The sequence below is a fragment of the Misgurnus anguillicaudatus genome, chromosome 6 (assembly GCF_027580225.2).
Source record: "Misgurnus anguillicaudatus chromosome 6, ASM2758022v2, whole genome shotgun sequence".
NCBI lineage: Eukaryota > Metazoa > Chordata > Actinopteri > Cypriniformes > Cobitidae > Misgurnus > Misgurnus anguillicaudatus.
In genome coordinates, this window is record NC_073342.2 from 1,574,409 (window position 1) to 1,601,567 (window position 27,159).

At 36.2% G+C, this 27,159-nt stretch overlaps 4 non-coding genes and 1 pseudogene across 4 annotated transcripts; all 5 read left to right on the forward strand.

Moving 5' to 3' along the window:
- The first annotated feature begins 2,757 nt into the window (after positions 1-2,757).
- Positions 2,758-2,948, forward strand: LOC141364434 (U2 spliceosomal RNA). The gene has a single exon (XR_012370154.1). It is a non-coding gene; the product is annotated as a U2 spliceosomal RNA (small nuclear RNA).
- A 1,072-nt stretch (positions 2,949-4,020) lies between these two features.
- LOC141364579 (U1 spliceosomal RNA) lies at positions 4,021-4,185 on the forward strand. Its single transcript, XR_012370290.1, has one exon. It is a non-coding gene; the product is annotated as a U1 spliceosomal RNA (small nuclear RNA).
- Positions 4,186-12,171: 7,986 nt separating this feature from the next.
- Positions 12,172-12,362, forward strand: LOC141364435 (U2 spliceosomal RNA). Its single transcript, XR_012370155.1, has one exon. It is a non-coding gene; the product is annotated as a U2 spliceosomal RNA (small nuclear RNA).
- Positions 12,363-13,435: 1,073 nt separating this feature from the next.
- Positions 13,436-13,600, forward strand: LOC141364580 (U1 spliceosomal RNA). The gene has a single exon (XR_012370291.1). It is a non-coding gene; the product is annotated as a U1 spliceosomal RNA (small nuclear RNA).
- A 12,572-nt stretch (positions 13,601-26,172) lies between these two features.
- On the forward strand, positions 26,173-26,348 carry LOC129435340 (U2 spliceosomal RNA; annotated as a pseudogene).
- The last annotated feature ends 811 nt before the right edge of the window (positions 26,349-27,159 follow it).

Genomic DNA, 27,159 nt, shown 5'->3' on the forward strand with positions numbered 1-27,159 from the left:
CCACTTTTTAACAGAAGGGACAAACCACACAGCAAATCAGTGCATAGTTCTTAAAAGCAGTGACGAACCAAAAATAAACCAAAACACACAAACATACTCTCGCCTTCTGTTTAAGTCTCAAAAACCACCGCTCAGATATTACATGTGGAAATAGTTATATAAATGGTACATACACTTATATACACACGTAAAGAAAGAAAAAAACTGCAGGACAGCAAAATACAGTTAACTCCCGATGACTATTTAAACAGCGTCCAAGCGGCTCACGGAGCAAAAATACAAAGCCTTTTAGTTTAACAAACTTCCACAAAAAATAAATATCAAATCCTTACGCAAACATGTATGCGACGAGACTTAAATCATGCAAAACATGAATGGTAACCAGACGTGCTTGTTGTGTACAGGGAGTGCATTTATTTGTAAACTTTTGCTAAATCAAAATGGTTTATTTTTTATTTTACTTTTTTACCTGGGTTTTTGGGAATACTTTTATATATTTCACAGCTATATAATTGGTTATAATAACGCACTTTTTGTTTATGAGCACGTTGAAATACATTAACACAGGATAATGCGGCAACAAATCAAATGTGCATTTAAATGCAACAAGCAAAATAAATAAAGCAAATCCATGCAAGCAAACGAGGAATAAAACACACCGCGATTAGAAAATCAGATCGCATACTTTGTAATTGAAAATAAATAATAATTAATTCTAAAGAAATAAGAAGTAAAATGTGTAAGTATTCCTCAAAATGTGCTTTGGACCAAGACCCCGTTCATCACAGCAAACGGGAGCAGACCCGAATAGGTATGTCTAGTTGTTTTATTTAAAATTTCCAGCCGTCTGTAAATTCATGTTTGGAAGAAAAAAGTAAATTAAGGTCTGTCTTGCTGTTATTGTCTTGTTTTCTAGTAAATATCTGACAATTCTTAAATCGAGATGCATTTACTTGTTACGCAAAGTGGCTTAAGATGTTATGTATTGTAATAATTGAAATAAATTACAAAAATCAACAGGTTTATATTTAAAACAAGTAAAAATATCTGCCGGCGGGGTAAGAAAAATAAACTTAATTTCAGTTTCAACTTAATTCAATAATAAACTCAATTTAGGTTTATTTCCCTTAACCCACTGGCATATATTTTTACTTGATTTAGGCCTTAACCTATTACATTTTAGAATTGATTTCAGTAAACAAGACTTAAAATCTAAGCCACTTTGCTTAACAAGAAAATGCATCTCGATTTAAGAATTATTTTTTTACTCGAAAACAGGAAAAAAGTAGCAAGTAAACGAACAGATTTGGATGTTTAAAACACTTAAACACTTTTTTCACTCTACCCTTCATATTACAGCTGTCGAAAAACCACAGCAACGTCGACAGACCTGGAAGCATAGCTGTTTGCTTGTTGCGTTTAAATGGACATTTGATTTCTTTACCAGCATTGGATTTAGACCATTCAATGAGAATAGTTAACAGCGTTCATTATGATTGATAAGCCCTTAATGGAGAATGAAGTCTGCATACATTAAAAGCCTTATTTTATTCCAAAATGTATGCGACGAAACTTAAATCACGCAAAATATGAATGGTAACGAGACGTGCTTGTTGTGTACAGGGAGTGCATTTATTTGTAAACTTTTGCTATATCAAAATGGTTTATTTTTTATTTGCTTTTTTTACCTGGGTTTTACCAGGTTCGCATTCCGGACATTTTTAATCCACAGTGTATGCAGTTATTTAGTAGAAAATGATATGCTGTTTTTTGGTAGAATTTTGTGTGAGCTAAAGAAAGTGATGCCAACCCAGCAAATACAAAAACGTTATAAAAACGTTTTGTGTTTGCTGGGAATACTTTTATATATTTCGCAGCTATATAATGAATTATAATAACGCACTTTTTGCTTATAAACAAATACATTGAAATACATTAACACGGAATGATGCGGCAACAAATCAAATGTGCATTTAAATGCAACAAGCTAAATAAATAAATAAATAGAAAATCAGATCGCATACTTTGTAATTGAAAATAAATAATAATTCATTCTAAAGAAATAAGAAGTAAAATGTGTAAGTATTCCTCAAAATGTGCTTTGGACTAAGACCCCCTTCATCACAGCAAACGGGAGCAGACCCGAATAGGTATGTCTAGTTATTTTGTTTAAAATTTCCAGCCGTCTGTAAATTCATGTTTGGAAGTTTTTGTCTTGTTTTCTAGTAAATATCTGACCATTCTTAAATCGAGATGCATTTACTTGTTAAGCAAAGTGGCTTAAGATATTATGTGTTGTAATAATTGAAATAAATTCTAAAAAGCAACAGGTTTATATTTAAAACAAGTAAAAATATCTGCCGGTGGGGTAAGAAAAATAAACTTAATTTCTGTTCCAACTTAATGCAATAATAAACTCAATTTAGGTTTATTTCCCTTAAACCACTGGCATATATTTTTACTTGATTTAGGCCTTAACCTATTACATTTTAGAATTTATTTCAGTAAACAAGACTTAAAATCTAAGCCACTTTGCTTAAGAAAATGCATCTCGATTTAAGAATTCTTTTTTACTCGAAAACAGGAAAAAAATACAAAGTAAACGAACAGATTTGGATGTTTAAAACACTTTAACACTTTTTTTTCACTCTACCCTTCATATTACATACTACTTCATATTAGAGTTAAATGCCCGCTAGCCTCCACCCCGAAAGCCAGCGCCTTCGCCGGCTCCCCTTTGGCTGCGTCTATTGCGGTATCGCTTCTCGGCCTTTTGGCTAAGATCAAGTGTAGTATCTGTTCTTATCAGTTTAATGTCTGATACGTCTCCTACCCGGGGACTATACGTTAAATGGATTTTTGACCTTCGGAAATGGAAGCGGAGCTTGCTCCTTCCACTCCATGCATCGACGTGGTATTGCAGTGTTTCCATGAACGGTGCGCTCCCCTTCTCGGGGACAAATAAGTTAGGTAAAAAACAGAATTTGTTTCTTTTGTGCGTGAATGACAGAGTGTTTTTTAATTCGTGTGTTTTAAAAGTGCTGTGTATTCGTTGGCATTATTGGTTTAACGAAAAGCTTGCATGGAAATGAACACGCTGATAACGAAATGTTTTTGTAATGTATTTAATTATTTTCCTTACAGTTTGCGGAGGTGATACCAGGACGAATTAAACAGCCTCGACACAGCTGAAGGCGCAAGAAAATCGTACGAGACAGTTTGGGATGTTAAAAACACCTGAAAACTTTTTTTCCACTACCCTTCATACTACAGCGGTCGAAAAACCACAGCAACGTCGACACGCCTGGAAGCATAGCTGTATTTGTTTAAGACAACGGGTAAAGTATTTTCTTGATTACCTAAATGACTTGCAGTAAGAAAATATTTTAATTTATAATGATAACTCTGTCATCATTTATTCATCCTCGTGTTGTTTTCAACCTGTATGCATTCGTATTTTGGAGGTGACACGATGACGACTTAAACATCATCGACACAGCTGAAAAAGCGAACGTGACAGATTGGGATGTTCAAAACACCTGAAAGCTTTTTTTCACTGTACTACAGCTGTCGAAGAACCACAGCAACGTCGGCAGATCTGGAAGCATAGCTGTATTTGTTTAACTCACAACGACAACGGGTAAGTCATTGAGCCCTTGTGTTTTTATTTATCCACGTTCTAAAATTGCTATGCTTTCGTTGTTTCTCGATTGCTCTGTACATTTCTTTGTTTCTATTCCACGTAAAGTTACTTTGTAATAACGAAACGATATATTGAAATGCGCTATTTAAATCCATTTGATTTAAATTGTTTCACGTTTTTCTCTCTGCACGGTTTAACCGGGCTGGAAACGGAAAATGGGTAGATCTCGAAGAATATTTGGTTTCAGACCTGGCTTCGTGCGCCTTTCCACCTGGTCACACACAGTAATGAAATGGTAGTCGGACGGCCTTCGGGGGCGCCGTCGATGCGATCGGTCACAGGAAGATGCGGCCGTCTGGCCTCAAAGGCTGTTGCTCATACTTACCTGGCAGGGGAGATACCATGATCATGAAGGTGGTTCACCCAGGGCGAGGCTCAGCCATTGCACTCCGGTTGTGCTGACCCTTTGCGAATTCCCCAAATGTGGGAATCTCGACTGCAAAATTTCTGATAGTGGGGGACTGCGTTCGCGCTCTCCCCTGGCCTTTGTGTTAAAAATAGATTCGTTTGTCTTTTTACGGAAAATCCAAGAGACGCCTAACCACGGCACAAGAACGCATTGGTCATCAAAAAGCGGCTATTAAACGACTACATAACTTCTAATAGACCGCGAATATGTGTCTAGGCTAAAACAAGGCTTAATTTGGGCTGTCAGTGAAAATCTAATAGACGTTTGACCGTTCCCCAAGTATAGACTGGCCATTAAATAGAACCACAATCAAACAGCTACATGTCTAAGAGACATTCAACAAAATAATGCTTAGATGATTCTTTTACTTACAATGTAAGCGGTTCTCAGGAATGGCAATCATCCAAACTAATAAATTATAAAGCTTTTAAAAGAAAATGACAACCGTTAAACAACCTAGACAACGTTGGGCAGTACAAAATGCTTAGAAATACAAGACAAAACGAAATATTGTACATGAATGTACATTAAAACAAGCCAACAAATCTGCCAATGGGCTAAGACAATTTTTCTTGAATTAGGTGTTTAAATCTAGATTTGTTTCTAACCCCTTTGGCAGATTTATTTGCTTGTTTTAAGCCCAAATTCACTTAAATTTTATGTTTTTTCTCCCGAAAGGCTAGGCTTATTTTCTTATGTCCTTTTGCTCATCAAAATAATGCATCTTATTTTAAGACTTTTTAGATATTTGCATAGTTAAAAAGGATTTTTTGTGCAATGTATTCATTCATTCGCTACCCTTCATACTACAGCTGTCGAAAAACCGCAGCAACGTCGACAGACCTGGAAGCAAAGCTGTATTTGTTTAACTTGCAAAGACAACGGGTAAAGTATTTTCTTGATTACCTAAATGACTTGCAGTAAGAAAATATTTCAATTTATAATAATGATAATTCTGTCATCATTTACTCATCCTCGTGTTGTTTTAAACCTGTATGCGTTCGTTTTTTCTGATTAACACAAAAGAAGATATTTTGAGGAATGATGGTAAACCCACAGCAGATAGTGACCATTGACTTCCATAGTAGGAATAAAAAAATATGATGAAATTTAATAGGTACCATCGACTGTGTGCTAACCATCATTTTTCAAAATATTTTCTTCATCATTTATCACGATACTTCCAAAATATTTTTTTTCCTACTATGGAAGTCAATGATAATGTATTTCATTATTTGCTTTACAAGCCTGAAAATGATAGGTTGGAATCCAGGCGACAGGATTCTATGGTAGTCAAAAACAGGCAAACAAGTAAAATAATCACCATTTACTTTTAAAGCATTTTGAAAATTGCTTGCTTATGCTGGGAGTAAAGGTATTTAATGCAGTGCGCATCCTGTTTAAAAGGTAAGGTATGATTCTTTTAAAGCTGACACATTTGCCACATTAAAATAACAGAAATGTACTGTTTCAACATTTTGGAGCCGGTGTGTCTGTGTTCTTGGGGCACATCTAAATGTAAGAGCAGAATTGCTTAATATTCTTCTCTATTTCTTGTATAGGTCAATTATGAGTGAAGAACCGTTCACCAAATGAAGACCACAGCCAGGTGACGGGATTGTGTGGTAATCACAAACAGGTTGAAAATTGAAGTTCTGTGTGTTCTTTTTGTACTTTATTTCTGCAGGTAAGCACCATACCGTAAGCTTCATTCCCTTTATAACAGGTAAGGTTCATACTGTTTTATTCTTTTATACTGTTTTATTTTAAATCATTCAGTAAATGCAAAGTTAAACCGATGGTGTTTTTAATCTAGATTTAAAAGTGCCTACTGTTGAAACACATCTGATCTCATCTGAAGCTGATTCCAGCTATACAGGTTCATACTGTTGTATTCTTTTATACTGTTTTATTCGTACTGTTTTAAATCATTCAGTAAATGCAAAGTTAAACCGATCATACTGTTGTATTCTTTTATACTGTTTTATTCGTACTGTTTTAAATCATTCAGTAAATGCAAAGTTAAACCGATCATACTGTTGTATTCTTTTATACTGTTTTATTCGTACTGTTTTAAATCATTCAGTAAATGCAAAGTTAAACCGATGTGTTTTTAATCTAGATTTAAAAGTGTCTTCTGTTGAAACACATCTGATCTCATTTGAAAGCTGATTCCAGCTACAGGTTCATACTGTTGTATTCTTTTATACTGTTTTATTCGTTCTGTTTTAAATCATTCAGTAAATGCAAAGTTAAACCGATCATACTGTTGTATTCTTTTATAATGTTTTATTCGTACTGTTTATTCAGTAAATGCAAAGTTAAACCGTTGTGTCTTTAATCTAGATTTAAAAGTGCCTACTGTTGAAACACATCTGATCTCATCTGAAAGCTGATTCCAGCTACAGGTTTATACTGTTGTATTCTTTTATACTGTTTCATTCGTACTGTTTCAAATTCTTCAGTAAATGCAAAGTTAAACCGATGTGTATTTAAATCTAGATTTAAAAGTGCCTACTGTTGAAACACATCTGATCTCATTTGAAAGCTGATTCCAGCTACAGGTTCATACTGTTGTATTCTTTTATACTGTTTTATTCGTACTGTTTTAAATCATTCAGTAAATGCAAAGTTAAACCGATCATACTGTTGTATTCTTTTATACTGTTTTATTCGTACTGTTTTATATTCTTCAGTAAATGCAAAGTTAAATCGATGTGTCTTTAATCTAGGTTTAAAAGTGCCCACTGTTGAAACACATCTGATCTCATTTGAAAGCTGATTCCAGCTACAGGTTCATACTGTTGTATTCTTTTATACTGTTTCATTCGTACTGTTTTAAATCATTCAGTAAATGCAAAGTTAAACTGATGTGTTTTTAATCTAGGTTTAAAAGTGCCTACTGTTGAAACACATCTGATCTCATCCGAAAGCTGATTCCAGCTACAGGTTCATACTGTTGTATTCTTTTATACTGTTTCATTCGTACTGTTTTAAATCATTCAGTAAATGCAAAGTTAAACCGTCGTGTTTTTCATCTAGATTTAAAAGTGTCTACCGTTGAAACACATCTGATCTCTTCTGAAAGCTGATTCCAGCTCCAGGTGGCATATTAACTGAATGCTGATGCACCTTGTATTTCGATTGCTTTGTATGCTTGAAACATGTGAAGAATTGACAATAAATAATCTTTATCAAGTGTTATACATTAAAAAGTGGATAAGTAACAAAAATGTCACTCCTGACAGCTGATAAATTAATGTTTTTTTATAGCACCATTGAGGCGAGCACTTTTCAAGGCAAGATTCTTTATAGAACCTTATAAAAAGTTTCCATATAGTACCAAAAAACGGGTTCTGCTGTGGTTACATGCTGAGGAACCCTTATTTGGTACTTTTTAGGAGCATTTGTCTTAAGAGTGTTGCATAGGTTCGAAACTTTCAAACTTGAAACCAAATAGAAGGGTCACACTGTTTTTTTTTTGTGGAGTGGACATGAACAAGCTGCAGGCATTCAAATGTTATTTGTAATTTATTGTCTTATTTCATATTTAAAAAATAGCTATACAACTGGTGTTCCTCAATTTTAGGGCCTATTTTGTTTAGTATATCAGTTTTGTTCAGTTTTTTATGTGCATGCAAAAAGCAATCAGCAAGCAAATTAACTGAAGCTTTACCTTCATGTTCTTTTTGTGTAAGTGATAACTGTTTCTGTATGTATTTTATGTATTTGTATGTTTTTTACACGTATAGAGTGAAATGCACACGGTGAGGAATGGACCCAGACCTTCAGTGCCAGACCTCTGACCCGTTAACCTCCATCCCGACAGCCAGCGCCTTCTCCGGCTCCCATTGCGGTATCGCTTCTCGGCTTTTTGGACAAGAACAAGTGGACACCGGGGACTACAAGTTTAAATGGATTTTTGACCTTCGGAAATGGAAGCGAGGCTTGCTCCGTCCACTCCGTTCATCGACTCGGGCGCTTTCCGGGCACAAATAAGGTGAGTTTAAAACCAGAGTTTGCTTCTTTTGTGCGTGGTTGCCAGTTTGGTTTCCAATCCGTGATCTATATGATGTTGCGCGTTCTATAATATGTTTCTCGTTCGCTCAGTACTTTTGTGTGTTTCTATTCCACGTAAAGCTAACACCAAAACGATTGTGGAGAGCGCTATATAGATTGTTTTCAAAGAAAAAACAACAACGAGAAACAAACCCATGTTAAAATGGGTCAAATTATTTAGGCGGAGCACGCTGTCGCGTTGAACAAAGACAATGGCGCGTGCACACAACGAATGTGTATTGTGGAAAAGTTTGGCCCATATGCAGGTTCGCATGTGTCTTCGGTGGATACTAAAAAGATAAACATCTGCCCGGTGATCTAGTTTGTAGACAATATTTTTATATATGCAATCGAAGTGAATTTAAACAAGCAAAAAATCGGCCAGTGGGGTAGGACAGTTTTTCTTGAAATAGTATTTATGGGAAAAGTTCACGACTTTTTTTCTTACCCTTTAGGCAGATTTATTTGCTTGTTTTAAGCATAAAATAATCATAAACAGGAAAACGAATTGTATAGGCGGAGCACACGGGTTTTTTTTTCGTTCAAAGAAAAAAAGCAGCGTGGCACGAAGGAATGTTTGACTGAAATGGAATTTCGCCCTCTATTTTCCTTACAAACATAAACCAGAGAGAAGGGCCAGATGGCATCGTGTTGTACCTTGTATTCGGTGATTGAAATCGAAAAAAAATCGAATAGATCTATATATAAACACAATTGTTTTGTTGAACAGAGACAATGGCGGCATGCTCCAGCGTCGCCTATATGCCCATTTCACAAAATGGCGGCTTTGACCGGAAGTAGGGAAAACATTTTACTGTAATGACGGGGGTCGTTGTCCAAAGTGTGCCCATTTGAAGAAGTACATACACGTTTTACTTCTCATTTCTTTAGACTGAATAATTGTTTCTTATTAATTCCAAAGTATGTGACGTGATGATCTAATCGTATGTGTTATTCCTCGTTTGCTTGCATGTGTAACCTTTGGTTAAAGGTATGAAAAGGAACCGACTAGGTCACCTGGGTTATTTATTCACACAGGAAAATAGATTGAACCCAAGAGAAAAAATAAACAAACAAAAAAGTTACAAAAATATGAAAAGGACCCTGCTGGTTCGGATGGGATTAAAGACAGAGACGTGACTCTCCAAAAATAGTACAAATTTATTTTTTACAGAAAGTGCTTAAAAATATTTAAAAGATAAAATTTACGGCCCACCGGTTATTTACCCACAATTGGAGAGACTAGATTAAATCCACTTTTTAACAGAAGGGACAAACCACACAGCAAATCAGTGCATAGTTCTTAAAAGCAGTGACGAACCAAAAATAAACCAAAACACACAAACATACTCTCGCCTTCTGTTTAAGTCTCAAAAACCACCGCTCAGATATTACATGTGGAAATAGTTATATAAATGGTACATACACTTATATACACACGTAAAGAAAGAAAAAAACTGCAGGACAGCAAAATACAGTTAACTCCCGATGACTATTTAAACAGCGTCCAAGCGGCTCACGGAGCAAAAATACAAAGCCTTTTAGTTTAATAAACTTCCACAAAAAATAAATATCAAATCCTTACGCAAACATGTATGCGACGAGACTTAAATCATGCAAAACATGAATGGTAACCAGACGTGCTTGTTGTGTACAGGGAGTGCATTTATTTGTAAACTTTTGCTAAATCAAAATGGTTTATTTTTTATTTTACTTTTTTACCTGGGTTTTTGGGAATACTTTTATATATTTCACAGCTATATAATTGGTTATAATAACGCACTTTTTGTTTATGAGCACGTTGAAATACATTAACACAGGATAATGCGGCAACAAATCAAATGTGCATTTAAATGCAACAAGCAAAATAAATAAAGCAAATCCATGCAAGCAAACGAGGAATAAAACACACCGCGATTAGAAAATCAGATCGCATACTTTGTAATTGAAAATAAATAATAATTAATTCTAAAGAAATAAGAAGTAAAATGTGTAAGTATTCCTCAAAATGTGCTTTGGACCAAGACCCCGTTCATCACAGCAAACGGGAGCAGACCCGAATAGGTATGTCTAGTTGTTTTATTTAAAATTTCCAGCCGTCTGTAAATTCATGTTTGGAAGAAAAAAGTAAATTAAGGTCTGTCTTGCTGTTATTGTCTTGTTTTCTAGTAAATATCTGACAATTCTTAAATCGAGATGCATTTACTTGTTACGCAAAGTGGCTTAAGATGTTATGTATTGTAATAATTGAAATAAATTACAAAAATCAACAGGTTTATATTTAAAACAAGTAAAAATATCTGCCGGCGGGGTAAGAAAAATAAACTTAATTTCAGTTTCAACTTAATTCAATAATAAACTCAATTTAGGTTTATTTCCCTTAACCCACTGGCATATATTTTTACTTGATTTAGGCCTTAACCTATTACATTTTAGAATTGATTTCAGTAAACAAGACTTAAAATCTAAGCCACTTTGCTTAACAAGAAAATGCATCTCGATTTAAGAATTATTTTTTTACTCGAAAACAGGAAAAAAGTAGCAAGTAAACGAACAGATTTGGATGTTTAAAACACTTAAACACTTTTTTCACTCTACCCTTCATATTACAGCTGTCGAAAAACCACAGCAACGTCGACAGACCTGGAAGCATAGCTGTTTGCTTGTTGCGTTTAAATGGACATTTGATTTCTTTACCAGCATTGGATTTAGACCATTCAATGAGAATAGTTAACAGCGTTCATTATGATTGATAAGCCCTTAATGGAGAATGAAGTCTGCATACATTAAAAGCCTTATTTTATTCCAAAATGTATGCGACGAAACTTAAATCACGCAAAATATGAATGGTAACGAGACGTGCTTGTTGTGTACAGGGAGTGCATTTATTTGTAAACTTTTGCTAAATCAAAATGGTTTATTTTTTATTTGCTTTTTTTACCTGGGTTTTACCAGGTTCGCATTCCGGACATTTTTAATCCACAGTGTATGCAGTTATTTAGTAGAAAATGATATGCTGTTTTTTGGTAGAATTTTGTGTGAGCTAAAGAAAGTGATGCCAACCCAGCAAATACAAAAACGTTATAAAAACGTTTTGTGTTTGCTGGGAATACTTTTATATATTTCGCAGCTATATAATGAATTATAATAACGCACTTTTTGCTTATAAACAAATACATTGAAATACATTAACACGGAATGATGCGGCAACAAATCAAATGTGCAACAAGCTAAATAAATAAATAAATAGAAAATCAGATCGCATACTTTGTAATTGAAAATAAATAATAATTCATTCTAAAGAAATAAGAAGTAAAATGTGTAAGTATTCCTCAAAATGTGCTTTGGACTAAGACCCCCTTCATCACAGCAAACGGGAGCAGACCCGAATAGGTATGTCTAGTTATTTTGTTTAAAATTTCCAGCCGTCTGTAAATTCATGTTTGGAAGTTTTTGTCTTGTTTTCTAGTAAATATCTGACCATTCTTAAATCGAGATGCATTTACTTGTTAAGCAAAGTGGCTTAAGATATTATGTGTTGTAATAATTGAAATAAATTCTAAAAAGCAACAGGTTTATATTTAAAACAAGTAAAAATATCTGCCGGTGGGGTAAGAAAAATAAACTTAATTTCTGTTCCAACTTAATGCAATAATAAACTCAATTTAGGTTTATTTCCCTTAAACCACTGGCATATATTTTTACTTGATTTAGGCCTTAACCTATTACATTTTAGAATTTATTTCAGTAAACAAGACTTAAAATCTAAGCCACTTTGCTTAAGAAAATGCATCTCGATTTAAGAATTCTTTTTTACTCGAAAACAGGAAAAAAATACAAAGTAAACGAACAGATTTGGATGTTTAAAACACTTTAACACTTTTTTTTCACTCTACCCTTCATATTACATACTACTTCATATTAGAGTTAAATGCCCGCTAGCCTCCACCCCGAAAGCCAGCGCCTTCGCCGGCTCCCCTTTGGCTGCGTCTATTGCGGTATCGCTTCTCGGCCTTTTGGCTAAGATCAAGTGTAGTATCTGTTCTTATCAGTTTAATGTCTGATACGTCTCCTACCCGGGGACTATACGTTAAATGGATTTTTGACCTTCGGAAATGGAAGCGGAGCTTGCTCCTTCCACTCCATGCATCGACGTGGTATTGCAGTGTTTCCATGAACGGTGCGCTCCCCTTCTCGGGGACAAATAAGTTAGGTAAAAAACAGAATTTGTTTCTTTTGTGCGTGAATGACAGAGTGTTTTTTAATTCGTGTGTTTTAAAAGTGCTGTGTATTCGTTGGCATTATTGGTTTAACGAAAAGCTTGCATGGAAATGAACACGCTGATAACGAAATGTTTTTGTAATGTATTTAATTATTTTCCTTACAGTTTGCGGAGGTGATACCAGGACGAATTAAACAGCCTCGACACAGCTGAAGGCGCAAGAAAATCGTACGAGACAGTTTGGGATGTTAAAAACACCTGAAAACTTTTTTTCCACTACCCTTCATACTACAGCGGTCGAAAAACCACAGCAACGTCGACACGCCTGGAAGCATAGCTGTATTTGTTTAAGACAACGGGTAAAGTATTTTCTTGATTACCTAAATGACTTGCAGTAAGAAAATATTTTAATTTATAATGATAACTCTGTCATCATTTATTCATCCTCGTGTTGTTTTCAACCTGTATGCATTCGTATTTTGGAGGTGACACGATGACGACTTAAACATCATCGACACAGCTGAAAAAGCGAACGAGACAGATTGGGATGTTCAAAACACCTGAAAACTTTTTTTTCACTGTACTACAGCTGTCGAAGAACCACAGCAACGTCGGCAGATCTGGAAGCATAGCTGTATTTGTTTAACTCACAACGACAACGGGTAAGTCATTGAGCCCTTGTGTTTTTATTTATCCACGTTCTAAAATTGCTATGCTTTCGTTGTTTCTCGATTGCTCTGTACATTTCTTTGTTTCTATTCCACGTAAAGTTACTTTGTAATAACGAAACGATATATTGAAATGCGCTATTTAAATCCATTTGATTTAAATTGTTTCACGTTTTTCTCTCTGCACGGTTTAACCGGGCTGGAAACGGAAAATGGGTAGATCTCGAAGAATATTTGGTTTCAGACCTGGCTTCGTGCGCCTTTCCACCTGGTCACACACAGTAATGAAATGGTAGTCGGACGGCCTTCGGGGGCGCCGTCGATGCGATCGGTCACAGGAAGATGCGGCCGTCTGGCCTCAAAGGCTGTTGCTCATACTTACCTGGCAGGGGAGATACCATGATCATGAAGGTGGTTCACCCAGGGCGAGGCTCAGCCATTGCACTCCGGTTGTGCTGACCCTTTGCGAATTCCCCAAATGTGGGAATCTCGACTGCAAAATTTCTGATAGTGGGGGACTGCGTTCGCGCTCTCCCCTGGCCTTTGTGTTAAAAATAGATTCGTTTGTCTTTTTACGGAAAATCCAAGAGACGCCTAACCACGGCACAAGAACGCATTGGTCATCAAAAAGCGGCTATTAAACGACTACATAACTTCTAATAGACCGCGAATATGTGTCTAGGCTAAAACAAGGCTTAATTTGGGCTGTCAGTGAAAATCTAATAGACGTTTGACCGTTCCCCAAGTATAGACTGGCCATTAAATAGAACCACAATCAAACAGCTACATGTCTAAGAGACATTCAACAAAATAATGCTTAGATGATTCTTTTACTTACAATGTAAGCGGTTCTCAGGAATGGCAATCATCCAAACTAATAAATTATAAAGCTTTTAAAAGAAAATGACAACCGTTAAACAACCTAGACAACGTTGGGCAGTACAAAATGCTTAGAAATACAAGACAAAACGAAATATTGTACATGAATGTACATTAAAACAAGCCAACAAATCTGCCAATGGGCTAAGACAATTTTTCTTGAATTAGGTGTTTAAATCTAGATTTGTTTCTAACCCCTTTGGCAGATTTATTTGCTTGTTTTAAGCCCAAATTCACTTAAATTTTATGTTTTTTCTCCCGAAAGGCTAGGCTTATTTTCTTATGTCCTTTTGCTCATCAAAATAATGCATCTTATTTTAAGACTTTTTAGATATTTGCATAGTTAAAAAGGATTTTTTGTGCAATGTATTCATTCATTCGCTACCCTTCATACTACAGCTGTCGAAAAACCACAGCAACGTCGACAGACCTGGAAGCAAAGCTGTATTTGTTTAACTTGCAAAGACAACGGGTAAAGTATTTTCTTGATTACCTAAATGACTTGCAGTAAGAAAATATTTCAATTTATAATAATGATAATTCTGTCATCATTTACTCATCCTCGTGTTGTTTTAAACCTGTATGCGTTCGTTTTTTCTGATTAACACAAAAGAAGATATTTTGAGGAATGATGGTAAACCCACAGCAGATAGTGACCATTGACTTCCATAGTAGGAATAAAAAAATATGATGAAATTTAATAGGTACCATCGACTGTGTGCTAACCATCATTTTTCAAAATATTTTCTTCATCATTTATCACGATACTTCCAAAATATTTTTTTCCTACTATGGAAGTCAATGATAATGTATTTCATTATTTGCTTTACAAGCCTGAAAATGATAGGTTGGAATCCAGGCGACAGGATTCTATGGTAGTCAAAAACAGGCAAACAAGTAAAATAATCACCATTTACTTTTAAAGCATTTTGAAAATTGCTTGCTTATGCTGGGAGTAAAGGTATTTAATGCAGTGCGCATCCTGTTTAAAAGGTAAGGTATGATTCTTTTAAAGCTGACACATTTGCCCCATCAAAACAACAGAAATGTACTGTTTCAACATTTTGGAGCCGGTGTGTCTGTGTTCTTGGGGCACATCTAAATGTAAGAGCAGAATTGCTTAATATTCTTCTCTATTTCTTGTATAGGTCAATTATGAGTGAAGAACCGTTCACCAAACGAAGACCACAGCCAGGCGACGGGATTGTGTGGTAATCACAAACAGGTTGAAAATTGAAGTTCTGTGTGTTCTTTTTGTACTTTATTTCTGCAGGTAAGCACCATACCGTAAGCTTCATTCCCTTTATAACAGGCAAGGTTCATACTGTTTTATTCTTTTATACTGTTTTATTTTAAATCATTCAGTAAATGCAAAGTTAAACCGATGGTGTTTTTAATCTAGATTTAAAAGTGCCTACTGTTGAAACACATCTGATCTCATCTGAAGCTGATTCCAGCTATACAGGTTCATACTGTTGTATTCTTTTATACTGTTTTATTCGTACTGTTTTAAATCATTCAGTAAATGCAAAGTTAAACCGATCATACTGTTGTATTCTTTTATACTGTTTTATTCGTACTGTTTTAAATCATTCAGTAAATGCAAAGTTAAACCGATCATACTGTTGTATTCTTTTATACTGTTTTATTCGTACTGTTTTAAATCATTCAGTAAATGCAAAGTTAAACCGATGTGTTTTTAATCTAGATTCAAAAGTGTCTTCTGTTGAAACACATCTGATCTCATTTGAAAGCTGATTCCAGCTACAGGTTCATACTGTTGTATTCTTTTATACTGTTTTATTCGTTCTGTTTTAAATCATTCAGTAAATGCAAAGTTAAACCGATCATACTGTTGTATTCTTTTATAATGTTTTATTCGTGCTGTTTATTCAGTAAATGCAAAGTTAAACCGTTGTGTCTTTAATCTAGATTTAAAAGTGCCTACTGTTGAAACACATCTGATCTCATCTGAAAGCTGATTCCAGCTACAGGTTTATACTGTTGTATTCTTTTATACTGTTTCATTCGTACTGTTTCAAATTCTTCAGTAAATGCAAAGTTAAACCGATGTGTCTTTAAATCTAGATTTAAAAGTGCCTACTGTTGAAACACATCTGATCTCATCTGAAAGCTGATTCCAGCTACAGGTTCATACTGTTGTATTCTTTTATACTGTTTTATTCGTACTGTTTTAAATCATTCAGTAAATGCAAAGTTAAACCGATCATACTGTTGTATTCTTTTATACTGTTTTATTCGTACTGTTTTATATTCTTCAGTAAATGCAAAGTTAAATCGATGTGTCTTTAATCTAGGTTTAAAAGTGCCCACTGTTGAAACACATCTGATCTCATTTGAAAGCTGATTCCAGCTACAGGTTCATACTGTTGTATTCTTTTATACTGTTTCATTCGTACTGTTTTAAATCATTCAGTAAATGCAAAGTTAAACTGATGTGTTTTTAATCTAGGTTTAAAAGTGCCTACTGTTGAAACACATCTGATCTCATCCGAAAGCTGATTCCAGCTACAGGTTCATACTGTTGTATTCTTTTATACTGTTTCATTCGTACTGTTTTAAATCATTCAGTAAATGCAAAGTTAAACCGTCGTGTTTTTCATCTAGATTTAAAAGTGTCTACCGTTGAAACACATCTGATCTCTTCTGAAAGCTGATTCCAGCTCCAGGTGGCATATTAACTGAATGCTGATGCACCTTGTATTTCGATTGCTTTGTATGCTTGAAACATGTGAAGAATTGACAATAAATAATCTTTATCAAGTGTTATACATTAAAAAGTGGATAAGTAACAAAAATGTCACTCCTGACAGCTGATAAATTAATGTTTTTTTATAGCACCATTGAGGCGAGCACTTTTCAAGGCAAGATTCTTTATAGAACCTTATAAAAAGTTTCCATATAGTACCAAAAAACGGGTTCTGCTGTGGTTACATGCTGAGGAACCCTTATTTGGTACTTTTTAGGAGCATTTGTCTTAAGAGTGTTGCATAGGTTCGAAACTTTCAAACTTGAAACCAAATAGAAGGGTCACACTGTTTTTTTTTTGTGGAGTGGACATGAACAAGCTGCAGGCATTCAAATGTTATTTGTAATTTATTGTCTTATTTCATATTTAAAAAATAGCTATACAACTGGTGTTCCTCAATTTTAGGGCCTATTTTGTTTAGTATATCAGTTTTGTTCAGTTTTTTATGTGCATGCAAAAAGCAATCAGCAAGCAAATTAACTGAAGCTTTACCTTCATGTTCTTTTTGTGTAAGTGATAACTGTTTCTGTATGTATTTTATGTATTTGTATGTTTTTTACACGTATAGAGTGAAATGCACACGGTCAGGAAAGGACCCAGACCTACAGTCCAAGACCACTGACCCGTTAACCTCCATCCCGACAGCCAGCGCCTTCTCCGGATCCCATTGCGGGAACGCTTCTCGGCTTGATGGACAAGAACAAGTGGACACCGGGGACTACAAGTTTAAATGGATTTTTGACCTTCGGAAATGGAAGCGAGGCTTGCTCCGTCCACTCCGTTCATCGACTCGGGCGCTTTCCGGGCACAAATAAGGTGAGTTTAAAACCAGAGTTTGCTTCTTTTGTGCGTGGTTGCCAGTTTGGTTTCCAATCCGTGATCTATATGATGTTGCGCGTTCTATAATATGTTTCTCGTTCGCTCAGTACTTTTGTGTGTTTCTATTCCACGTAAAGCTAACACCAAAACGATTGTGGAGAGCGCTATATAGATTGTTTTCAAAGAAAAAACAACAACGAGAAACAAACCCATGTTAAAATGGGTCAAATTATTTAGGCGGAGCACGCTGTCGCGTTGAACAAAGACAATGGCGCGTGCACACAACGAATGTGTATTGTGGAAAAGTTTGGCCCATATGCAGGTTCGCATGTGTCTTCGGTGGATACTAAAAAGATAAACATCTGCCCGGTGATCTAGTTTGTAGACAATATTTTTATATATGCAATCGAAGTGAATTTAAACAAGCAAAAAATCGGCCAGTGGGGTAGGACAGTTTTTCTTGAAATAGTATTTATGGGAAAAGTTCACGACTTTTTTTCTTACCCTTTAGGCAGATTTATTTGCTTGTTTTAAGCATAAAATAATCATAAACAGGAAAACGAATTGTATAGGCGGAGCACACGGGTTTTTTTTTTCGTTCAAAGAAAAAAAGCAGCGTGGCACGAAGGAATGTTTGACTGAAATGGAATTTCGCCCTCTATTTTCCTTACAAACATAAACCAGAGAGAAGGGCCAGATGGCATCGTGTTGTACCTTGTATTCGGTGATTGAAATCGAAAAAAAATCGAATAGATCTATATATAAACACAATTGTTTTGTTGAACAGAGACAATGGCGGCATGCTCCAGCGTCGCCTATATGCCCATTTCACAAAATGGCGGCTTTGACCGGAAGTAGGGAAAACATTTTACTGTAATGACGGGGGTCGTTGTCCAAAGTGTGCCCATTTGAAGAAGTACATACACGTTTTACTTCTCATTTCTTTAGACTGAATAATTGTTTCTTATTAATTCCAAAGTATGTGACGTGATGATCTAATCGTATGTGTTATTCCTCGTTTGCTTGCATGTGTAACCTTTGGTTAAAGGTATGAAAAGGAACCGACTAGGTCACCTGGGTTATTTATTCACACAGGAAAATAGATTGAACCCAAGAGAAAAAATAAACAAACAAAAAAGTTACAAAAATATGAAAAGGACCCTGCTGGTTCGGATGGGATTAAAGACAGAGACGTGACTCTCCAAAAATAGTACAAATTTATTTTTTACAGAAAGTGCTTAAAAATATTTAAAAGATAAAATTTACGGCCCACCGGTTATTTACCCACAATTGGAGAGACTAGATTAAATCCACTTTTTAACAGAAGGGACAAACCACACAGCAAATCAGTGCATAGTTCTTAAAAGCAGTGACGAACCAAAAATAAACCAAAACACACAAACATACTCTCGCCTTCTGTTTAAGTCTCAAAAACCACCGCTCAGATATTACATGTGGAAATAGTTATATAAATGGTACATACACTTATATACACACGTAAAGAAAGAAAAAAACTGCAGGACAGCAAAATACAGTTAACTCCCGATGACTATTTAAACAGCGTCCAAGCGGCTCACGGAGCAAAAATACAAAGCCTTTTAGTTTAATAAACTTCCACAAAAAATAAATATCAAATCCTTACGCAAACATGTATGCGACGAGACTTAAATCATGCAAAACATGAATGGTAACCAGACGTGCTTGTTGTGTACAGGGAGTGCATTTATTTGTAAACTTTTGCTAAATCAAAATGGTTTATTTTTTATTTTACTTTTTTACCTGGGTTTTTGGGAATACTTTTATATATTTCACAGCTATATAATTGGTTATAATAACGCACTTTTTGTTTATAAGCACGTTGAAATACATTAACACAGGATAATGCGGCAACAAATCAAATGTGCATTTAAATGCAACAAGCAAAATAAATAAAGCAAATCCATGCAAGCAAACGAGGAATAAAACACACCGCGATTAGAAAATCAGATCGCATACTTTGTAATTGAAAATAAGTAATGATGAATTCTGAAGAGATGAGAGGTAAAATGTGTAAGTATTCCTCAAAATGTGCTTTGGACCAAGACCCCGTTCATCACAGCAAACGGGAGCAGACCCGAATAGGTATGTCTAGTTGTTTTATTTAAAATTTCCAGCCGTCTGTAAATTCATGTTTGGAAGAAAAAAGTAAATTAAGGTCTGTCTTGCTGTTATTGTCTTGTTTTCTAGTAAATATCTGACAATTCTTAAATCGAGATGCATTTACTTGTTACGCAAAGTGGCTTAAGATGTTATGTATTGTAATAATTGAAATAAATTACAAAAATCAACAGGTTTATATTTAAAACAAGTAAAAATATCTGCCGGCGGGGTAAGAAAAATAAACTTAATTTCAGTTTCAACTTAATTCAATAATAAACTCAATTTAGGTTTATTTCCCTTAACCCACTGGCATATATTTTTACTTGATTTAGGCCTTAACCTATTACATTTTAGAATTTATTTCAGTAAACAAGACTTAAAATCTAAGCCACTTTGCTTAACAAGAAAATGCATCTCGATTTAAGAATTATTTTTTTACTCGAAAACAGGAAAAAAGTAGCAAGTAAACGAACAGATTTGGATGTTTAAAACACTTAAACACTTTTTTCACTCTACCCTTCATATTACAGCTGTCGAAAAACCACAGCAACGTCGACAGACCTGGAAGCATAGCTGTTTGCTTGTTGCGTTTAAATGGACATTTGATTTCTTTACCAGCATTGGATTTAGACCATTCAATGAGAATAGTTAACAGCGTTCATTATGATTGATAAGCCCTTAATGGAGAATGAAGTCTGCATACATTAAAAGCCTTATTTTATTCCAAAATGTATGCGACGAAACTTAAATCACGCAAAATATGAATGGTAACGAGACGTGCTTGTTGTGTACAGGGAGTGCATTTATTTGTAAACTTTTGCTAAATCAAAATGGTTTATTTTTTATTTGCTTTTTTTACCTGGGTTTTACCAGGTTCGCATTCCGGACATTTTTAATCCACAGTGTATGCAGTTATTTAGTAGAAAATGATATGCTGTTTTTTGGTAGAATTTTGTGTGAGCTAAAGAAAGTGATGCCAACCCAGCAAATACAAAAACGTTATAAAAACGTTTTGTGTTTGCTGGGAATACTTTTATATATTTCGCAGCTATATAATGAATTATAATAACGCACTTTTTGCTTATAAACAAATACATTGAAATACATTAACACGGAATGATGCGGCAACAAATCAAATGTGCAACAAGCTAAATAAATAAATAAATAGAAAATCAGATCGCATACTTTGTAATTGAAAATAAATAATAATTCATTCTAAAGAAATAAGAAGTAAAATGTGTAAGTATTCCTCAAAATGTGCTTTGGACTAAGACCCCCTTCATCACAGCAAACGGGAGCAGACCCGAATAGGTATGTCTAGTTATTTTGTTTAAAATTTCCAGCCGTCTGTAAATTCATGTTTGGAAGTTTTTGTCTTGTTTTCTAGTAAATATCTGACCATTCTTAAATCGAGATGCATTTACTTGTTAAGCAAAGTGGCTTAAGATATTATGTGTTGTAATAATTGAAATAAATTCTAAAAAGCAACAGGTTTATATTTAAAACAAGTAAAAATATCTGCCGGTGGGGTAAGAAAAATAAACTTAATTTCTGTTCCAACTTAATGCAATAATAAACTCAATTTAGGTTTATTTCCCTTAAACCACTGGCATATATTTTTACTTGATTTAGGCCTTAACCTATTACATTTTAGAATTTATTTCAGTAAACAAGACTTAAAATCTAAGCCACTTTGCTTAAGAAAATGCATCTCGATTTAAGAATTCTTTTTTACTCGAAAACAGGAAAAAAATACAAAGTAAACGAACAGATTTGGATGTTTAAAACACTTTAACACTTTTTTTTCACTCTACCCTTCATATTACATACTACTTCATATTAGAGTTAAATGCCCGCTAGCCTCCACCCCGAAAGCCAGCGCCTTCGCCGGCTCCCCTTTGGCTGCGTCTATTGCGGTATCGCTTCTCGGCCTTTTGGCTAAGATCAAGTGTACCACCTTTACAGAGATTGCCCCATGTCGTTTGCCAACAAGCTGAAAGCAAACAAAACGGTTGAAAAGGAGACAGTTAATGAGGGGGCGGAGCCAGAAATTTCAAATTTCCCGCCAAACTCTGCTATTGGTGGAGAAGGTGGTGAGGTGGTAGGGCTCCGCCCAGCCAGCCCAGAAGCCAACCAGGAACAGCAAGATGGTAATGTATTAAACAATGAAAAGGAAAATGAAAATGAAAGTAAAAGTGAAACCCAAATTGAAATACATGAACAAGGAGGGGAACAGTCCCCTGATAGGTTGCCCAGTGCTCAGTTAAAAAGGAAAAGGGGTACCCAATCCCCCGTTGTAGAGGAACTTGACATTAGAGAAAGGTTTGAACCTGATTTAGATTCTTCATCCTCGGGAGATCTAAACAGGCTTTTTCCAACAAACTCACCAAATGAGATTTCCTTCTTAACAATTGAGCTGAAATCATCTACCCCTAGAGCAGCTTATAGTTGCCCTAGGGAGAAACAGATTGAAACCCCTGAGTCCTCACCTATTGGAGTAAAGGAAGAATCTGTTTCACAAGAGATTGAAAATTTTATTGATTCTAACTAAGTTTTGTTTTTGATTTTTTTGTAACCCCACTTTACAGTTTTTTAGATTTTTAAAAATGTCTTTTAAAGCATCATGCCTTTTTACCTTCCTGCTCATGGCTCTCATCATTTCAACCATCAATGTAAGGAGTGTGAGAGCCACTATAAGAGCACAGAATGTTTTATCCTTTTTAAAATCCCTCAAGTCAGATGTTTTTATATTACAAGAGTGTTCATTACCTTTTAGCAATTCGTACAGAAAATGGGAGGAACTGTGGACTAGTGGGCCATCTGTATGGAGTGGGTCCAATTTTAATAAAAATGACGGTGTGGCCATTCTGATAAATAACCCAAACATCTTGGTGAAGGGCAGCACCGTGGTGAAAGAAGGGCGGGCCCTTTTAGCAAACCTGACTTTTTTAGAGAGGGATTTTAACATTCTTAATGTCTATGGTTTTACAGAAAAGAATGAAAGGTATGAGCTTTTAAAAGACTTGCAATCCCACCTTTTAGGAAGAGTGCCTTTAATTTTTGCGGGTGATTTTAATTGTCTTTTAAGTAAAATAGACAGGAAAGGGGCAGGGGATGATTTTAGGGTAGATAAAACTTCAGTTTTATTACAGAATATAATTAAAGATTTTAACCTAAAAGACTGTTTTAAAATAATGCATCCTAGAGAGGAGGGCTTCACCTGGTTTAGTGGTGATGGCACCAGAGCCTCTCGGATTGATTACATTTTTACCAGAGATTGTCCGCCCACAGATGCTACATTAACCCCCCTGTTTTTTTCTGACCACGTAATGCTATCCTGCACCCTCTCACTTCCCTCTGGTGTGACTTTAGGAAGAGGTCTGTGGAAGCTAAACTGCTCTCTGTTATTAGAAAAAGATATAGTCAGTAAATACAGAGAGCAGTATAGTCAATGGCAGACCCTTCAAGACTTTTATGAATCACGGGCACAGTGGTGGGAAATGGTAAAGCGAAAGACACAGATTTTTTTTAGGCAGGCAGGGAAAAGAAAAAAGGAAAAAGAAAGACGACGTATGGTGGGATTGCAAAAAAGGCTACAGCGTTATTTTAACCTTTTTAACATGGGGTTTGATTTTAAGGAAGAAATAGAAGAAGTAAAAAAGGAAATGTCTGATCTGACGGAGGCCCAGAGTAGAGGTATTATGTTAAGATGCAAAGAAAAGGAACTGGAAGAAGGTGAGAAATGCACCAGATACTTTTTTAAGAAAATTATTAGTAGGGACAAAGCAATAGTGAAATTAAAAAACAACCATGGAGAAATTTTAACAGGAACAAAAGATATAATGAATGTAGTAGAAAGTTTTTATGAAGACCTGTACGGAGAGAAAACAATTGATGGAGACATAGCAAGAGAAGTTTTATCCCACATAACAAAAACAGTGCAAGACAGTTCCTTTTTAACTAAACATTTCACCCATTTTGAAATTGAAAAAGCTTTAAGAAATTTTAAGAGGCAAAAGTCTCCAGGAGTTGATGGACTCCCTTTAGAATTTTATCAGACTTTTTGGGACATTTTAGCACCAGACCTTTTAGCTGTTTTTAATGACTTTGACAAATGTGACAGACTACCGGACAGTTTTAGGACAGGGATAGTAACACTGCTACACAAAAAGAATGACAAATCAGACCTAAAGAACTGGCGCCCAATAACTCTTTTAAATTTTGATTTGAAACTTTTTAGCAAAATATTAATGAAACGAATGTCTATGGTTTTAACAGAACTGATCCACCCGGACCAAGCCTGCGCCGTCCCTGGGAGAAAGATCACGGACAGCCTAGTACTGATTAGAGACACCATCTGTTACGCGAGAGACAGAAACATTCGTTTAGTAGTCCTAAATTTAGATTTTGAAAAGGCATTCGACCGAGTCTCGCACCAGTACTTGTTTCAAGTACTGGAAAAAATGGGTTTTCCGGGGAAATTCATAGCTTGGGTGGGAATGCTGTATCGGGACATAACTAGCAGAATTGTAGTAAATGGGAACTTGTCCAAAGCAGTAAATATTCGCTGCGGTGTCCGTCAGGGATGTCCGTTATCTCCCCTCCTATACGTGGCCTGTATTGAGCCTTTAGCGCAGATATTGCGAAGGGATCATTGGATCAAAGGACTGGACTTACCAGGGACAGGAGGACAGATGGCTAAGACGGTACTGTATATGGACGACATAAACATTTTATGCACAGACATTCTATCTATTAAGAGGACAATGGATGTGACTGACTGGTTTGGGAGAGCTTCAGGGGCCAAACTAAACAGAGACAAAACACAAGCACAATTCTTTGGCCCCTGGCAACCTATAGACACAAATGGACTGGATTTAACTGTAAAAAAGACAGACTTGAAAATATTGGGCATTAAGTTTGACAGTAAAGGAGGAGGTAGTGGGAATTGGTCAGAGGTTTTAGCAAAAGTAACACAGAGACTGGGGTTTTGGGGACTTCGCCAACTTACATTGGAAGGGAAAGTTTTAATAATAAAAGCAGTGATTTTGCCACTAATTTTATTGTTGTGTTCAGTCTTTTATCCTCCTAGATCCTTCTTTTTAGCCCTGAATCGAGCTGTCTTTTATTTCCTGTGGGGGTCCAAATGGGAGAGGCTTAAGAGAGAGATCATGAAGCAAGCACCTAAGCATGGAGGCAAAGGGGTGCCGGACCCCCACCTGGTTTTAGGAGCACACTACACTGCACTACATATAAAATATGCTACAACCCCATCTAAAGACCACAAAACAATAGCCATGGCCAGATTCTGGATGGGGTCGTATTTGCGGTCCTTAAAGCTTTTAACAGTTAATTTAAAAACACCCATTGCATTTGATTTACCGCCAGCCTATGCTTTTATTAAAACCTTTTTAAGACAATAAAACCTGGAAAAAGAAAGTATAGATGTTTTAACTAATCACCGCTCTATTCTCTCTGCTGTGCAGGAACGGGAAAAAGTGAGTCAAGTGCGCGGGCTCATGTTAGATGAGGCCAAGAAAGTGTGGCGCGATGTGTCCCATTCAGCTCTTCAGAACAGGCACAAGGACCTGGCGTGGATGGCAGCCCATGAGATCCTCCCGGTCAGGGCCGTGATGCATTCCCGGGGAATGTCAAAAAATCCAATATGTCCACGGCTCAGTTGCGGCATGCCTGAGACCGTGAGACATGCACTCTGGGAATGCAGTGCTGTGAGGGACCTGTGGGCAACGGCCGGCCCCCAGCAATTCCCGTACCTGCCAGCAGGGGGGGTCACAGATTACAGGATGGTCATGGGTGGAACAGGCCAGAGCCAAATGCCAGCGGACACTTATACCAGGCTCTGGCTTACCATTAATTGCATCAAAGATGCCATATGGACCTCCAGAAACCTGTTGGTGGGGAAGCGCGTACAGGTGTCTCTGCAGGCCATGTTACAGCTGGCCAAAGAAAGGCTGCAGGAGTACGCCATACGTCGCCATTCGGACGTGGGGGTCGGAGCTTCACAGGGAGGTCCCCTCAGCCACGAGTCCTGACTGCCCGTAGATGCCCCCCACAAACAACCAGGCTGGGGCAGCGGAGCCTTGGTTTAAGAGGATCTCCTCTGGGTCCTGACATGCCAGGTGTAGAAATGTTCTGGGGAGCTGAAATGATGGTTTAAGATTGTTTAAGTAGTACCCACTTGTAGTTTATGCACAGCAAAAGAGTGAGCTTTTAATATTTATGTGTAAATTTATTTGTGTCTTTTTAAATAAATTGACTATTTGATGATTTATAATTTATTATTTTTACTTGTTTTAACTACGACGAATACATGCATTTTTTACTTGAAGTGATGGCAAGATGTTTTATATGATTGTGTGACAACATGCATTTTATTTTATTTTACTTGAAGTGATGGCAAGATGTGTTATATGATTGTGGGACAACATGCATTTTATTTTACTTGAAGTGATGGCAAGATGTTTTATATGATTGTGTGACAATAAAATTTTTCGAAAGAATAAAAATCTGTTCTTATCAGTTTAATGTCTGATACGTCTCCTACCCGGGGACTATACGTTAAATGGATTTTTGACCTTCGGAAATGGAAGCGGAGCTTGCTCCTTCCACTCCATGCATCGACGTGGTATTGCAGTGTTTCCATGAACGGTGCGCTCCCCTTCTCGGGGACAAATAAGTTAGGTAAAAATCAGAATTTGTTTCTTTTGTGCGTGAATGACAGAGTGTTTTTTAATTCGTGTGTTTTAAAAGTGCTGTGTATTCGTTGGCATTATTGGTTTAACGAAAAGCTTGCATGGAAATGAACACGCTGATAACGAAATGTTTTTGTAATGTATTTAATTATTTTCCTTACAGTTTGCGGAGGTGATACCAGGACGAATTAAACAGCCTCGACACAGCTGAAGGCGCAAGAAAATCGTACGAGACAGTTTGGGATGTTAAAAACACCTGAAAACTTTTTTTCCACTACCCTTCATACTACAGCGGTCGAAAAACCACAGCAACGTCGACACGCCTGGAAGCATAGCTGTATTTGTTTAAGACAACGGGTAAAGTATTTTCTTGATTACCTAAATGACTTGCAGTAAGAAAATATTTTAATTTATAATGATAACTCTGTCATCATTTATTCATCCTCGTGTTGTTTTCAACCTGTATGCATTCGTATTTTGGAGGTGACACGATGACGACTAACATCATCGACACAGCTGAAAAAGCGAACGAGACAGATTGGGATGTTCAAAACACCTGAAAACTTTTTTTTCACTGTACTACAGCTGTCGAAGAACCACAGCAACGTCGGCAGATCTGGAAGCATAGCTGTATTTGTTTAACTCACAACGACAACGGGTAAGTCATTGAGCCCTTGTGTTTTTATTTATCCACGTTCTAAAATTGCTATGCTTTCGTTGTTTCTCGATTGCTCTGTACATTTCTTTGTTTCTATTCCACGTAAAGTTACTTTGTAAT